General features: G+C 37.3%; 1 protein-coding gene across 2 annotated transcripts in view; it reads right to left on the bottom strand.

Moving 5' to 3' along the window:
- Positions 1 to 17,471, bottom strand: part of LOC131683901 (TBC1 domain family member whacked) — a 46,771-nt gene that overhangs the window by 15,594 nt on the left and 13,706 nt on the right. The gene's annotated exons all lie outside the window — the stretch shown is intronic.

Raw genomic sequence — 17,471 nt, 5'->3', positions numbered from 1 at the left:
AAACTTGTGTATTTCATAGGTCCAGCACCAACCCGAACCATCTCAATAAAATCTACTTGTGTCTGTCCTTAGCTCTTTGAAAGTCCCATTCAATCAGAGTTTACTAATTGGTTGATAGCAAGAAACAGTAACCATCATCCTACTACGACCAAACAATACGTATTTTGATTTTCCCTGCATTTAAACTCCCCGTTCTTAGTTTATCAAATTGCACAAAGCAAGTTAATAGTTTGTGCAGTAGCTTAACACTTTAGCACCACTGGGGGGACCGTATACGTATACCTACTGCTTTATCACCAGAAGGTCCAGAAAGCAAATTTTGCAGGAATTTTAATATTTTTCTAGAACTAAACAACTTAGGCTTATTATGTCGTTTGAAAAGTTTTCGTAGTTTATAAGCCCCTCCTTTTTTATAAAAACAACAGTTAGGTTGGTTCCAATTTTACCAATATCAAAAAATGTACTTTTTGATCATTCTATACAGGGTGTTTGGTTCATGATTAAGAACCTCTCGAGGGGCGATTGACTATAATATTCGAAGAAAAAATCGTTCTACACATACCATCAATTCTCAACCGTTACAGAATTATTGGATATTTTGTGTAATAAACTTATTTATCTTATAATATCTCTAATTCGAAAAGTATGCTTTGTATATTAAATTTTTTAATTCCATTGGAAATTTGAGAAAATTTCTTATTGACTGGGGTCCATTATTAGGGGTTCCGGACGTAACCGATTCATGATCGCGTGAAGACGAACGTTTGTAGGTTCACTCTTGGGACGTTTGTAAATTTATAAGTGCCAAGTGCCAAGCAGTGCACTTATTCACCGGGTGTTTTCATGTTTGAGAGATCGCGGCTGTAGGTGTGCGTGGATGATCGCGAAGGACTCGAGCATTTGTATGTTAACATGTTTGTTGCTTGCGCTAGCGTGTAACTTCGCGTACATAAACTCGATTTTATAATCGTTTGGCCATTCGCATATTCGCGTGTATCATTGAATAATCGCGCGGACCATGAATCTAATGCTTATTGTTTAGTGCATGGTATAATGAATATGAACGACAGTTTTTTATTGGTCCAACTGAAGGCATGGGCCTAAATTGCTAAGACTGAAGGAAGAGATTTCCGGACGCGACCGATGCACACTGGTCGGAAAAGCCAAAAACGCGAACCTAATTCACTAGAGGCCAAACCATCGAATATATTCACAGGGTGTCTTTGGAGGAATTGTTCGTATAAATATTCGCCACAATCTTATAAAAATTAACATTAGGCGTGGCATGACGAGGTAGAAAGTTGGTGTCTTCGACAATGTTTTAGAAATGCTCGTGGGGAAGAATTTTGTTGAAGAACTTGCGCTTGTAGGACTAAAGGTTATCGATTTATAAGGCCTTTTCTATGGCAACCCCCTTAAGTCTAGTTTTTTCAATAAACATTTTTCATTGTGACTTTTCGTGCAAACAATGTTCAAGACAAATGTGGATGTATCAAAACTACATAATATTGTCGAAGACTGTATGTAAAAATACTCATTCGTTTCAAAGCTATTGAAGATTTCTACATTTTTTACACCAACTTCAACTACGTATAAGAAAGGTGCAAACCAAAATGCACTAACGTGCACTTTTTTCACTGTCTAAACTATGCACAATAAAGGTATAAAGAAGGTTTGGTTAGTGGCACAGTGAACAGAATGTTTAAGGGAGAGCAAGTGATTTGCTGTGGAATAAGTGCCGGTGAAAATAGGTGCGATATTGCACACGGCAGCGGCAAGGTAAATCGAAAGTTGAGCCAGCGTATACGGCTATTGACCGTTGTTGCGCCAATAAAACGTTCTTTCGCAAAATTTACGTGCTTGTGAACGATTTTAATCACCATTTTGTGACGATAGCGTCAGTGTTTTTTGGCGGCTGTGATTGTGTATTTCGTTCTTTTTCTCTCCTTTTAGGCTTTGGTGTTCATTCTGTTGTGCTTGGTGTTGGTTAAAGAGGCTAGAATAACAAAGAGACGCCATGTTTCGTTTGGATTTCCAATTTAACTGTCAATGTCATTCCAAACGAACAAGAGAGTTCGTCGCTGTTGTGCTATCTTATGACAAACGCCATTTTGGGGTAAACCGAGTTAGACATGCCACATTACTCGTCTAACGAATGTCTACAAGATGGCGTTCCCAGAATTTTGAAATTTCGCTTGGTTACTGAAATATAGCTAGAAAATAGGAAATTGTGAGTTTTTTGCTATTGGAAATAGGAAATTGTGAGTTTTTTGCTTCAAATATCATTATATCTTGGGATTGGCTTAAGTTATAATGAAGTTTTAGTTTCTTTTATGTGTAAAAAGCTCGTAGGAACACAATGGCATAATAATTTTCAAAAGAAAAATACTTGTATTGAGAGAAAAACGCAGTTTTGGCTTTAAACTGGAAATATTGCGTATTTGGCAACACTGTACCCAAAAATAACTATTTGTGCTAGATTACCTGACTCATTTCCTTCAAAATGCATCTAACCGATTGTTTATAGACCAAATTTAACCAAAGATATGAATAAAAGTACCTAATTGGTGATGTTTTTCTATGGAAAATTTTACAATACAATTTTTTTCATCAATGCGCACCTATGACACGTGTGAGTGCGACTTTTGTTTACATTTTTAGTGACAACTCGCAACATAGTCAACCGATCTTCGTAATATTTGAGAGATTAATACAGAATAGGTAGAAGCATCAATTGTCTTGTCAATTGTTTCTACCATTTATAAGTTTCATGATATTCAATCTCAAACTTTAAAAATCGTTTCTCTCGAAATGTGCAAAATGGCGCTTGTCATAAGATAGCACAACAGCGACGAGTTGTCAATAGTAAATGTTTAGCATTATGTGGCATTGTTTTTAAGAAAGTATTGTTTTCCAATCCAATAAAATTACTAAATGTTTTAAAGAAAAAAGTTACATCCTCAAACCAAATTTGTTACAATGTGTTTAGAAACGATAACGAGAAAATGGCATGGTTTGATGGGAGGACGAAATTCAGCATGAGGGTTACGAATATCAAATAATGCAAACATTTAAAATGAAAGTCGTTCCGTTATTGTTCCGAATCAAGCTCTTTTGTTTCCAGCAAACTGACAAGTCAAGAACATATTTACAAGACTTCAACCATGCCTCTTTTTGTTGTGAATCCGCTTGCAAAAATCGCAATTGTTCTTGTTTTAATGTGGTTTTGCTGCTGCGAAATTCCATTCCAGATAAAACCATGTTTTAGCTTGCCGAGAAACTCTACAGAACAGAAGTCGCAGTAGATTTTTATTTTGGATAAAAGAAACAAACGGAATAGCAACAAACAAGTTTTGTGAGGCTTGCACATTAGCAGTGTTGCTTGTGACCCGTAGCTTGGTTGCTAGTTGAATTGTTATCACTGAATTAAGATGGCGTCTCTTTGTTATTCTCTAAGAGAAGAGACGACAACAGGCTTCTTGCTCTTCTTAATTCTCTCGACTAGGCCCTGCAGTAAATCTAAAGACAACAAGCGTTCATCGTTGCCAGATACCTTTTGCATGCTTTTTACAATTGCTGAAAGTAATTTTATCTCAAAGATCGCACCTCAACCAAGAATTTACAATGCTAACTGCATTTAAAAATTAAATAAAATTTTTATTTATGTCTTTCTTAACGATACACGTAGCTATATCGTCATTCAGGACTTATATTAAATGTGCATGAAAGGTTGATGTGTATGAAACGTAGCCAGAATAGATTCAGCAGCACTGTTTTCGATCCCGTTTGTAAATATAATGAACGCTCATGACTGGCAAAACGACCAATCAGAAGCTGGTTCAATATTGAGGTTAGGACTGGATCAAATTAGCTACGCGATTGTCATCTCTTCTCTTAGGTTATTCTAGTCTCTTTAGTGTTGGTAGATTTCTCATTCAGTGAGATCCCAACATAATTTCGGACAGTTCAGCGCAGTGCTGCCAGTTTTACTGCAATTCTGCTGGTTTGAGCCGTGCAAAAAGTTTGTCAGGCTGAAATTTTCGGCAGAATTCGATAGTTTTTGTTCGTTGAGACGGGTGTTGAGTACAGTAAGGTACCATATACGGGAGGGCGAGCGAAATAAATAAAAGCATATTTTGTTTTTTTTTTTTTATTATTTTTACGTTGTTTTATTTACCACATTCGATATGGCTCAAGGTAGCAATGGTAAGGCCAACGTGTTGGCACGATTGAACCGTATGTGGTTGGTACTTCGTTAACCAATTATTCTGAACGGTTGGACTATTTGTTCCAAGTGAACGGGATTGACGATCCGGTGAAACAAAAAGCGCTCTTTGTCACGTTGAGTAGACCGGCAGTTTACAAGGAGCTTAAACTGTTGTATCCTTCAAAGGATGGCCTTAAAAATGTTGGTTACGGTGATATTTCTCAAAAGCTGCGTGAGCGTTTTGACAAGGTCGATTCAGACTTGATTCAGCGCAATAAATTTTAACCGTGTGCAAGGACCAAACGAGAAGGCAGAGGATTTCGTGCTAGCTGTAAAATTACAGGCCGAATTCTGCGCGCTTGGCGAATTTCGCGAAACTGCCATCCAAGATAAACTTGTGATGGGAGTTTTCGATAAATCTTTGCAGGAATACCTGTTAAATGAGGAGAACCCTAGTTTGGCAACGGTCGAAAGATTTATTGTAAACTGGTAGTTGACTGGGTCACGGGCTCGAATGATCGGCGATCGACAAGGCGGCCAAGTAGCTTCGGTAAAGCAACGTTTGGGTCGAAAAGAAACGTTCGACAGAAAGGTCAGCCGTGACAAGAGCAACTGGAACGGAATGCGGACAAAAAATGCGATTTTTGCGGCATTAAGGGTTACATCAAGCGCACTTGTTTGAAACGCATGCGACAGGAGCAGAATTCGGTAAAGTTTGTTGGTGATGACAAGGAAAAAGATTTGAGTTTTGGCGATGAGGAAATCAGCGAACTTTTTAACCGTTTGCGAGCTGATTTGGACAATCCTGAGAGCGATAGCGATTCAGGTGATTTTTTATTTATGAAAGTGTCCTCCATGAATAAAATAAGCGAACCATGCTTTTTGAAGTTACTTGTTCAAAACAAGCTGGTTAAAATGGAGGTTGACTTTGGTTCGGCTGTTTCTGTTATTGGTTCTATTTTATATGAGAAATTGTTTGACTTGCCATCAGTGATGGCATTTCACCCTAGTGATGCACTAGCGCGCAAATGTGATGCCTACACAGAGGATACAATATCACACACCACAGAAAAAAACAGAACGCTCTTTCTTTCGGAGCTGTATAGACCGATTTCAAGTGTGCGCTGGCGTTGGGGTAGTTGGATGCGAGATAACCGTGCTCTCTTGCTCTTGAAATTCTCTGCGGCGCGCTCAGATAAATTCACCACCGCGCGCGCCCCAGTGTCGCTGCGGTGTATTCATTGGCGTGTGATCTGGTTTGTTTTCGTCTGGCAAGCGGCAGAGCGATTGATTTGATTTGCACTGGTGGCTTATTTCAAGCTCATATGATTTTCTACTGAAGATTTGATGCAAGTTGCTTGGTAAAGCTTACAAGCTTATAGAGTATTGTTACACTACCTGCAAAACTAAAAGTACTCGGTCCTCGGAGCAATCTGGGAAAACTTTTTACGTATCGTCGTATAGAGAGTTTTAAAATGATCAGAGGCATCTGATATGCAAACCTAACTTAATCCTACAAGTTTAAAACGAAATTTTAGATTTCGTCCACATATTCAGTAAAATTAGGTATACGCTTGTGGCGATAATTAATTTACAGACAACATCACAATTGAGCGTAACCATTTGTTCATTTGTGTATTATTTTGCGTGGACATCGTTTTAACAGCAGGTGAAAGTTTCAAGAGCATGGGAGGCGGGAAGGGGTTTCTGCGCGTTAATGAGCAAATGAATGGCCCAGTTTCGGGTTCAAGAAAACTAGTGTTCACGCCTATTTAAAATGAGCAAAGAATCACATGTTTCATAAAAGGGTGTTATAAAATGGGTCAGCAGGAAGAATGTTTATTATGATATACGTATTCTAGATTTTTGCGTCAGTTAATATTTTAGACCGTAATTATAATGCATGGACGCATTGCACGTAATATCAACAGCAAAACAAAGTATTAGTTAGGTAGTATCTGTAGGAATCTCTGTCAATCTCTATGAAATTTTCGTATTTTCAAGTAACAAGTAAGGTGTTTCCTCAAATTTAAACAAGCGATTTTTGTGTGACAAATTATTCCTCATTATAACTTTCTTGAATGAGGTGTTTTATCAAAAAGGACTAGGAACAATGAAAAGTTCCAATTGCAATCTTGGAAATTTGCTCAAAAAACAGTTGAAAAAAAAATGCTTTGAATTTTTAGTTCCTTGCACGTATAGTTGAGCTAATGTATTTATAGTTGCATGTCCCATAGGAGCCGCATATTTTTTAAAGCTTTATTATCACAAAAACTATTTAGTACATAGAATTCTGCTCAGTATATAATCAGTTTTCACAACCAATCTTGCACCCTTATACTCTACTATTAACTAATATATAATAATATCAAGAAATGCTTGAAATGTTTTTCAAAAAGAAACTTTTTGCTCCATCGAACTTCGCGTATTTTATTATGTAACTCGTTCAAATTTCCATTTCCGTAATTTCTCACACAGTATGCCATCGTTTCAACTGTCAACCACAATGCTGCTTTGTATTTAAAATTATTCTTTGCTATACTTGTCGATAATATAGTTTCTGTATCATCGATAATGATTTTCAATTTTTTTCGTATTGTGTTATTCAACCATTCCCATATCACCGACGAGGCAACGCATTCTTTTAAACGGTGTTTAATGGTATCTACAAACCACAGAATTCGCAGTAGGGCGAATCTAAACCTATAATGCCATGTTTATACATTTTAGATTTGTGTGGAATAATATCTCTGAGTATCATGAAAAAAATCGATTTTCGTGGTGACGATAGAAAATTGCTATTGTTATTTTCCAATAATGTTTCCCACAGTCAATTTGGATTAGCGATTTGCTTTTTGGTGGTAATATTTTTTTATCAAGTAAATGATCGTATATTTGTTTGCTTGTTTCTAATTTATCATTAATCTTACATTCTTCGACTATCTTTAACCATTCACGCGCATTTCTGGTTATATTTGTATTGCTCTGTAATCTGTTGTGCCAACATGAATAAGTCTATATCTACTGTGGAATTCATTCGCGAAAAAACAATATTTTTGATAAAAAGCGATTTACATTTGTTTTCAATATCAACCAGAACTAGGCCACCTTTTGGCACTGGGAGGTATAATTCTTGACGGTCAACTTTATAGAAACATCCCTTCCATAAACAATTTCTGCAAATTTTCCTTAGTGAAGTCATGTGTTTATTTTCTAGTGGAATGATTTGAACTATGTACCATAATTTTGAAAGGATGAATGTATTCAAGATCCATACCTTTTGAAATAGATTCAGTTTTCTGTATTGCTGGAAAATTAAATTTGTTTGGATAGTCTGAATAATTTCGGTATAATTTTGTTCGACTATTTTTTCATAATTTTGTTGAAATTTAACACCTAGTATTTTAATTTCGTCACTTTCCTTAATCAATTGTGGTCCAATTGCACAATTGTTTAATATAAGAAAATAAGACTCTTTCAAGTTTAGTTTGATTTTTGAGTATAAACTGTAATAATTAATCAGTTCTAGTGTAACATTAAATTCATGATTATTTCTAAGGAAAACATTGATATCATCCGGGTATGCTATAATTTTTATGAATTGCTGATCTATTTATACACCACTGATATCTTGATCAATAAGTCTTAAGAGTGGTTCGATGTACAGTGTAAATAGGGCCATGCTCAACGGACAACCTTGGCGCACTGAGCAAGAAATTGCAAACGGAGATGTTAAAAAGCCGTTGTATAGAATTCTTGATGTTGCACTTTGGTATAGTTTATAAATACAGCTGATGAATAACTGCGGGAATTGAAATTTATTTAAAATCGTCACAAAAAATCATGATGCACCCTATCAAATGCCTTTTTCAGATCCAAACTAAGTACTGCTCCTTTGAACTTTCGGTTTTTTTTTGCTGTGATAATAACATATCGCAGTAGTCGCAAATTATTGATGCACGAACTGTCTGAAATACAAGCAGATTGTCCAAATCCAACTATCTTAGATAAAATCGGTTGAAGACGATTCCATAAAATTTTTGTGAAGATTTTTTAATCGGCATGTAACATACTGATTGGTCGTTTGTTCAATAAATCAAACCTTCTTAGGTATTAACGTGATAATGCCAGAAGTGAACAATGCTGGTGGGTACTCCCCACTTATCAAATATCCATTAAATAAATTTAGTAATTCATTCTTGATTAAATCGAAGAATTTAAGATAGAATTCGTAACTTATACTATCGGGCCCTGGCGAACTTTTTTTGATGCTGATTTTATAGCAAGTTCTAGTTCATTCATCTCTATGGGTTTTATCAATGCATTTGCGTCTATTTCGTTTATTTTTTTGTTCATTACCTTCAGTAGTACTATGTCCCGTAACTTTTGATCCAGAGCCAAAAACCAAAGCTTTTTAAACTCCTTACAACGACAGCAAGCGACGCACGTAAGATTTTTTCTATGTCTTGATTTTTTGCGAAATGGCACACTTTTTAGTCGAAAAACGCTGAAAATGTGTTAAAAATTGCTTATTAAAAATTATGCAATGAAAAAATTAAATCCACGTACGTCGCTGGCGAAAGTAATCTTGAATATACTGTAAAAATTTTGGGCTGATCATAAATCATTTGTTCGAGATATACATAAGAGACGTGGCGGAAAATTTGAATATTTATTTATTGTTTTCTCGATTCATTTTTTGGAATATCATTTTCAAAATCCTAATGCACATTTTAAACCAATAAATAAAAATTCAATGTTTTGAAAAATCTATAGTACTGTAACCCCTTAAGAGCACTGTACCAGACAAATAGAAGCGCTTCTAAACTGGCGCGTCATTATTTTTAATAACAATGTGAATCCTCGTGAAATTTATCTGGTTTTATATGGACGTTATAAACGTATGCGTTAGAAACAATTATTTTATTGTGGTCGGAATTTAATTAACTCCGTACATATACATGATTCTTTAGTTAAACTTGAGTTTGTAAGTAGTGGGCTTAAAATGATCTGCACTTTTCTTCAAGATTATAAAACTAGCATGAACACTAATCATATGTTTTACCTGCGATTACAGATACAGCAGACCCAAGACATAATCATCTAGCTGTATTTTTAGAAATAAGCCAGTTTAACATGTGTAAAGCAAATGAAGGGTCAAATCAGATAACAAGTACGTTTTGGACCCACTGTAAGTAAACCATAAATCAAAATAGGTTCAATCCTCGACCAAGCAAGATTCTTAGTTTCAATGGGATTGTCGCACTAACCCTTCAATTATCACGTATGATAATAATCGATAACGCGTGTAATACCAGGACATTACTTGTAATGGATCACTTTACTTGTTGGCGTTGTCAAATTCGCAATCAAAATAAGTAAAATACTTCAAGTTTCCCAGGGTAGTGTAACAACACTCTACAAACTCGTAAGCTTTACCAAGCAACTTGTATCAAATCTTCAGTAGAAAATCATATAAACTTGAAATAAACCACCAGTGCAAATCAAATCAATCGCTCTGCCGCTTGCCAGACGAAAATAAACCAGATCACACGCCAGTGAATACACCGCAGCGACACTGGGGCGCGCGCGGTGGTGAAATTATCTGAGCGCGCCGCAGAGAATTTCAAGAGCTCTTCTCCACACTCTAGATCGTTCCAGTGTTGGGTGTATGAAAATTTACCTCTGATATCAGCATGCGCTCACACATATCAAATACGGTGGTGTATATGAACGAAAGAGAAGCGCTCTCGTTTCGCTTAGCAGAGTGTGGGGAGCAATTTCAATTTATCTTTACTGCACAGAGGATAGGGACATCACTGCTTGCCATTACAGAAAACCAACAGGGAATTGGTGGTGGTGAATGGTTCGAAGCTGACTATATTAGGAAAACTTGGCGTTATGGTTCATTTTAGGACCATTGAACTTGAATTGCCATTGTTTGTATTGGAGTGTAATTATGACTTTGTGCTATTAATGGGACGTAGATGGCTTGACGTTTTCTACCCAGATTGGAAAGAATATTTTACAGGGGTTTCTCAGATTAACAATTTACATTTACCAAATCTAGCTGAGAATTTTTTGTTGGAAATAAAGCAAAAGTATTCTCAAGTATTTTCAAAGGATCTTACTTCGCCAATCATTGGTTTTGAGGCGGATCTTGTGTTGAAGGACAATACTCCTATCTTTATACGAGCGTATGAAGTTCCATTCAGACTTAGAGAGAAAGTTATTGAGCATTTAGGAAAATTGGAGAAGGAAAATGTTATTACTCTTATTAAAACAAGTGAGTGGGCTTCTCCAGTCGTCGTTGTTCCCAAAAAGGATGGTGAGATTAGGTTGGTAACAGATTGTAAGGTGTCCATCAATAAATTATTCCCAACAGCTATCCTTTACCTTTAACGCAGGACATTTTCGCAGAATTAGCGGGTAGTAAAGTTTTCTGTGCCCTTGATTTGGAAAGAGCGTATACTCAACTTATGCTGTCAGAAAAATCCAGGAAGTTTGTCGTTGTCAACAGGATCAAGGGACTTTACACTCACAACAGGTTGCTCAAGCAGCTTCATCGAGTGCGGCGATATTTCAACAGGTGATGGAGCAGGTGCTGGCTGAATTGAAACATATACACTACTATTTGGATGATGTGCTCATAGCTGGAAAGGATTTAGACGACTGTCGTAAGAAAGTTTCTGCCGTTTTAGATAGGTTAGCTCAGGCAAACATTAAGGTAAATTGGAGTAAATGTAAGTTCTTCGTGCCATCTTTACCTTACCCAGGCCATATTACTTCGGAGAATGGGTTGCTTCCTTGTCCTGATAAACTAGCTACAATAATAGAGGCTACAGTACCTAGGAATGTGACGGAGTTGAAGTCTTTTTTAGGGCTTGCAAATTATTATGGAAAGTTTGTTCCCCACTTGTCTTCGAAGATAAGTTGCTTGTATAGGCTATTGAAGAAAGACGTGAAGTTCGTGTGGGATGAGAATAGTGACAAGGCTTTTGTTAGGTGTAAAAATGAGCTACTTAATGCTAATATTCTCGAGGTTTACGACGCTATGAAACCAATAGTAGTTGTTTCGGACGCTTCAGGTTATGGTCTAGAAGTATAGGGTGATGAGCCTATTTTGGCACCATTATGGAGAGGGTCGCACTATTTTTTGAATAACTTAAAAAGAAGCCATATTACCTATAACCTTTTTCAGAATAAAGTATCAGTGTACTGTTTCTTAAACATCTGTATAATGCTTATTTGGCAGAATTGTCTCAATTTTCAGCATAAATGAAAATAAATGTTCTATTCTGTGCATCTATTCCCACCTGAACGTTCCAATTATCGCCTCATGGGTGTGCCGATTTCCACCTCATCGAAAAACAATCTAGTTGAAACGCAATGCCTCATATTTCATTTGCGTCGATTCTAACTAGGTATCCAGATCATGGACGCCAACGCGTGATTTGTAAAACGAATTATTCTGCTTTTTTCAGCCGATCAAAACAAGCTGTTAGTAGAAGAGCGCCCAGAACTGCGCATGCAGGAAATAACCATGCGAAAGTTAACAACTGGAATATAAAGTTCACATCACACATTACTTCCTCCCGATCCAAATTGTATGTGCAGATGAAAATAAAATATCTGCGATCAACAATTAGTTGAATAACTTGAAATAATTGATTACTTATACCTGAAATTGCATAACATTATGTTTTCAAGTTCATGTTTTGGTTTGGCCGCACTGGTGATTCTTTTCTGTATGATGGATGCAAAAAGTTGGTTTTGATTGTGGTAGTGTATCAGCAAAACATGCCAATAATAGGAACCCCCGTATTTAGTTTTATCCTATTATAACACTAGGCCTATTCTAGTGTTTGACGAGTGCTTTTAAAGCGAAATAATCGTAAAAAGGTTCTCCAGCTAAAATAAAGGTATGTATCAGTGCAATATTTAATATATTTGTGCCGGAATAACGAGATATGAGGCGGTAAATGCTGGCTCGAAAGTGTTTATTTTGCTAAGCGCCGTTGCGTCCTGTTTCGGTTCACTACGCGAGTGAGGCGGATCAGCAGATATTTCAATAAGGTGATTTTGTTTTAATTAAAAGTTGGATTTAGTGGATAGTTCTGAATACGTATGTGCACAACAAATAAAGAATATAACTTGAGCTTTTTTTGCACACCTGTTTTAGCCAAATCGATATTGTCATTATCTCATATGCTTGGTTCGAAACCAAGGGGTACGAAATAGGGTCACAATAGGCTCTACTGCCATAATAGGCACATCACCCTATGTTTTGGAAATGGCTATTTATGATTTCGATATTATATATCGGCCGTCTGAAAAGATGGGAAACGTTGATTTCTGTTCGCGGTTTCCGTTGAATCAGACAGTTCCAGCATAGTTTGACAGAGAAACTGTCAAAAGTATTAATTTTATCCAAGAATTTCCTGTAGATTTTTCTCAAGTTGCCAACGAGACTAGAGCCGACGAATTTTTACAACAAGTTGTTAAGTTTATGCAGAATGGTTGGCCAGAAAGAATAGACAAACGTTATGCACACATTTTCTCAAATCGTGTTGATTGTTTGTTATTTCAGAACAGTGTGTGACTCCAAATTCCATGCACAGCGGGATTTTGAAATTATTACACGTCAATCATTCTGGAGTTGTGAAAATGAAACAATTAGCTTGTCGGGCTATTTTGGTTTGGAATTAACTCAGACATTGAAAAATATGTCGGTGATTGCGAATCTTGCAGGAGAATGGCTGTTGTTCCCAAACCAAAAGTAATTTCTGCGTGGATCCCTACCAAAAGACCATTTAGCAGAATTCATGCCGATTTCTTCCATTTTGAGCACAGAACATTTCTGTTGGTTTTTGATAGCCATTCAAAGTAGATAGAGATTAAATGGAGGAAACATGGAACTGATGCTAGGAAAGTTTTAAAGAAATTTGTTGGGGTATTTGCTAGATTTGGATTGTCCGATATAGTGGTTACTGACGGCGGTCCTCCGTTTAATTCCTGCGATTTTATAACCTTTTTGAAAGGCAAGGAATCAAGGTCTTAAAAAGCCCTCCTTATAATCCTCCCAGTAATGGACAGGCAGAGCGATCTGTCAGGATTGTTGAGGATGTTCTCAAACGTTTTATGTTAGAGCCTACAATCAAAAGATTAGACATTGATGATCAAATTAATTTGTTTCTGATGAACTACAGAAATACTTGTTTGACGTCAGATGGCAAATTCCCATCAGAGAACATATTTTCTTACAAACCCGAAATGTTAATCGATTTGTTGAACCCAAAGATTCATTACAAACAGCAATTAGCTGAACCACCACCACCAAGTGATAAACCGATAACAAAGATCTTTGAGCAGATTCGACCTAGTGAACCTGTAGATAAGTTGACGATGGACGATGTGATTTATTAGAAAAGATGGCTGAAGGCTCAATTCATAAACAATATCAAAAATTTTATTCCAGATTTTGATTGGAAACGTTCGGCTTACAGCTCATTGAAACCAGCTAAAGGTGCCAAGTAGGACGATGGCTAAGGCGCGTGGAATTTTATTTCCTTCCGCTAGCACGGTCGTTACTGAAAACAATTACGATGCTAAAAGCGCCAGTCGAAAGCGAGATTTTCGCGGTACGACGAGCTATGATGAGGAGGATGTTTTCCGAGGATTTCCGTAGAGGATTATCATACGCAGGAGACTTTTCGAGTCATCGAGTAGCAAACGAAGAACAGCTAAAATACAAACTCCTACTCTAAGGAGATCGAACAGATTAAGAAGAGCCAACATCGAAAAGAATTTTGTATATACCAACTGAAATATTTTTATTATATAATTTTGAATTTATTGCTATTTATTATTAATATTTTATGTAATTTTTTTTTTAAAGTGAATTATATCGTGCTGAATTTATAAACATAAAGCGATAAGGACTGTTATGTATTGTCGAATGACCCAGTAGTAAGCGAGTACCACAGTGTACGCAAGTGAGGATACGTTTAGGTAAATAAATATATACAGACGGTTGCTGGGCGATCGTTCTCAGTTTAGTGTGCACCATGCCCATCAAAACATACGCGTGTTATTAATTAATGAGAACTGTCCCTCAGTCTACACAGTTTAAAGTATGGTGAAAATAGGTAATTTACCCTATATATTGATTCTGAACTCCTTCCCGTTTTCTGTATGCAAATTCAAAATTCTTTTGCTTTACAGATACGATCGTATTATTTTCAAACTATCTTTGTATCCCACTGTTATGCCATACAATCGTGCTACGGTCATTATGACGAACGTTCCATTTTCAGAATAATCTTCAAAAGGAACCCATATGTCGAACTATTCTAGTATAGATACGATGACGATATTCTTGTATTATCAAATTCAGAAGCCATTGCCAGGATCGACACAAATGTAAATGGTGATGTTTTCGTTTCTTATTACACTTTTTTGCAAACAACTACTTTGCCTAAACAATTCAAAAATAATGATTAGATCCCCCACTCATCTAGGCCATGTATCTGACTACAGCACTGACCAGTGAAGTTTGTTTACTCTATCAGTAATCAAATCGAATCGTGTTGTATTTACGCCCACTCGCGAACGCAACATTTGGTGTTCGCAACAAAGAACAGTTGCGATATTCTTCCACATCAATACGAAGGGTAAGGTGAGGTAAGATGAATTAAGTAAGTGATATAGACGAGTATTTTTATCTAGAAGATTTATACACTTTTCCACTATTTTAAGCCAAGTTATTAGGATAGATAGTATGATGGCTTAAGGGAATAGTATTCACAAAACAATTGCAATAAATTGCTGGCAGCTAGGGAAAGAAATCGACTATAAAATCTTACCCCACCCTACCCTACACGTAATATTCCGTCTGTCAGGTCTGGAAATGGAAGAGGCCTGCTACCACAGCGAATGCAACAAAAAATGGGGAAATTGAAAACGAATTTCCCTGAATGAAGAAACGCTCCACCGCAACCGTCTATCCCGCTGTCCGTTGCGAACACTATTAGCTTGCCTTTCATGCCGCGCGTTCGTTCGTGCGTTCCTTCGCTGGTCAGTGCAATTTTTATTTGTATATTTACCGCAATGCGCGTTCCGGGATGCTGGATACTGTACCGAACCCTCCCGCCACATGTCTGGTGTTTCATGGGTTGAACAATCGGAACACAAGTATCCGGTTTCTAACAGTCAAGAATCTTACGGTTCGCTCAATTTGGGTGTGCGCTGTGTATATGCATTAGGTTTCATGTTTTAAATAGACAGCATCCGGGATTCAAATCGTTTGAATGTCTTAATTTTAATAGGTCTTTTTTTTCGGAAACGAACGGTATTAATTTTCTCATCGTGGTAAAAGTTAGAATCAAAGCATATCGCAGTTCTTTCTCGTTATTGACCTACAATAATAAATACATCGTAAAGATTGACCCATATTTTACTATGGTACTACACTAACAGCTAGATTTTGTTGAATCTATCAAATTGTTTTATTTTCGACTGTAAAAATCCAGATTGGGTAAAACTGGGAGGAGGGGGGATTACCATATCTCGTGAGCGAGCAAAAGCCAATACTTCCAAAGAGCTTGTTTCAATCAACAGTACATTGAAATTAATTAATGAAACTGTTATATTTCTTCGGATGACTTTCTGTGTGTATTAAGTACAGTGGCTTGAGCGATTAAAAATTACAAGAAAACTCACAATTGCCCGAAAAGTGCGAATTAAGCGTCGACGCGTTTATCACACAACTGAGGTTGAAGTTCATATAAAAAATTAAGAAGATCCCAATATCTCGGATTACGATTTGGCGAAAAAATTGAATGCTAAAACTGCAGCTATGAATTCGTCTCTGAGAAGCCTACAAATGTTGACTTGCAAGTAATCAACTAAACCGAAGTCTCAAACAATAAACAGTGGCTTGATCGACGAGACGATTCAACCTTTGCGAAAGCCGATTGCAGACGAGACATGCAATGTCGCCCACTAAAACACTGCTTTAGGCCAATTGTAGCGGGCCGTGATTCTGAATGTGATATTCATTGTACGGTTCAAGTATGGCATAGGGACTCACGATCGCGTGTATCATCGCGAAGGGCTCGTGTTCGATCACGTATGCGTTTGTATGTCGCATGAGCTAACGTGTATGTAATTTAGCGTGTATAAATTCTATTTTATAACCGTATGCCTTTCGCAAATTCGCGTGTTTTCTTGGATAATTGCGCGCGGACCGTGAATCTAATACCTTATTTTTGGTGTACGGCTCAGATGCTAGAAGTGAGTGAGTGAGATTTTCCATATCACTAGAGTTCCCGGTGATGTCGCCATGGAACGTGTTGTCTAGTGGATATGAGCTGATTGATCCTACTGAATGTATGAACCTAAGTTATTAGGGCAGAGGGTAATGGTTTCCGGACGTGACCGATTTATGAGCGCGCGAAAACGGACGTTTGTAGGTACGCTTTTGAGACAGCGTTTTAACTTCGTAAGTGCTAAAACGTTCTCCTTATTACCGGGATGTTATTAAGTTTGCGCGATAGCGAACGTAGGTGTGCGTTGTTAATCGCGAAGGGCTTAAGCGTTCGCGTTAAGTGTTTGTCACGTGTGCTCGCGTTCATGTGACTTCGCGTGGATTTTTTTTAACGTTATGGCCATTCCTATATACGCGTGCGTTCTTGGATTCTGATAGTTTTCGGTGTACAATTTACATTCTGACAGGCATTAGGTTATCCCATATTACTATAGACCTCGGTCATGTCGCCATGTGACGTGGTGTACAGTGGATATGAGAGCTTTCTTTTTTTAATTGGTCCAATGGAAGCATGGGCCATGGTTCACGCTTGAGACCCCGTGTGAAAATTTATAGGAGCTGAAACATTCACTTTAGCACTGGGATTTTATTATGTTTACGAGATCGCGGGTGTAGGTGCCGTGGATGGTCGTAAAGGGCTCAAGTATTTGTATATTAACGTGTTTGTCACGTGTATGTGACTTCGCGTGTATAATTTCGATTTTATAATGATATACCGTGTATTCTTGAATGATCGCGCGCGGACTGTGAATCTGATGCTTAATTTTTAGTGTATGGTACAGATGGTAGTCCGTTTCCCCATATCACTAGAGTTCCAGGTCATGTCACCATGGAACGTGTAGTTTAGTGAATATGAGCGTTACGTTTTTATTGATTCAACTGAAGGCATTAGTCCAGACCGCTAGGAACGAAGAAAGACTTCCGGACGACACCGTT

Source organism: Topomyia yanbarensis, chromosome 2, assembly GCF_030247195.1.
Source record: "Topomyia yanbarensis strain Yona2022 chromosome 2, ASM3024719v1, whole genome shotgun sequence".
Classification (NCBI taxonomy): Eukaryota; Metazoa; Arthropoda; class Insecta; order Diptera; family Culicidae; genus Topomyia; species Topomyia yanbarensis.
The sequence above is the reverse complement of the archived record's forward strand: the minus strand, read 5'-3'. Positions and strand labels throughout refer to the sequence as shown.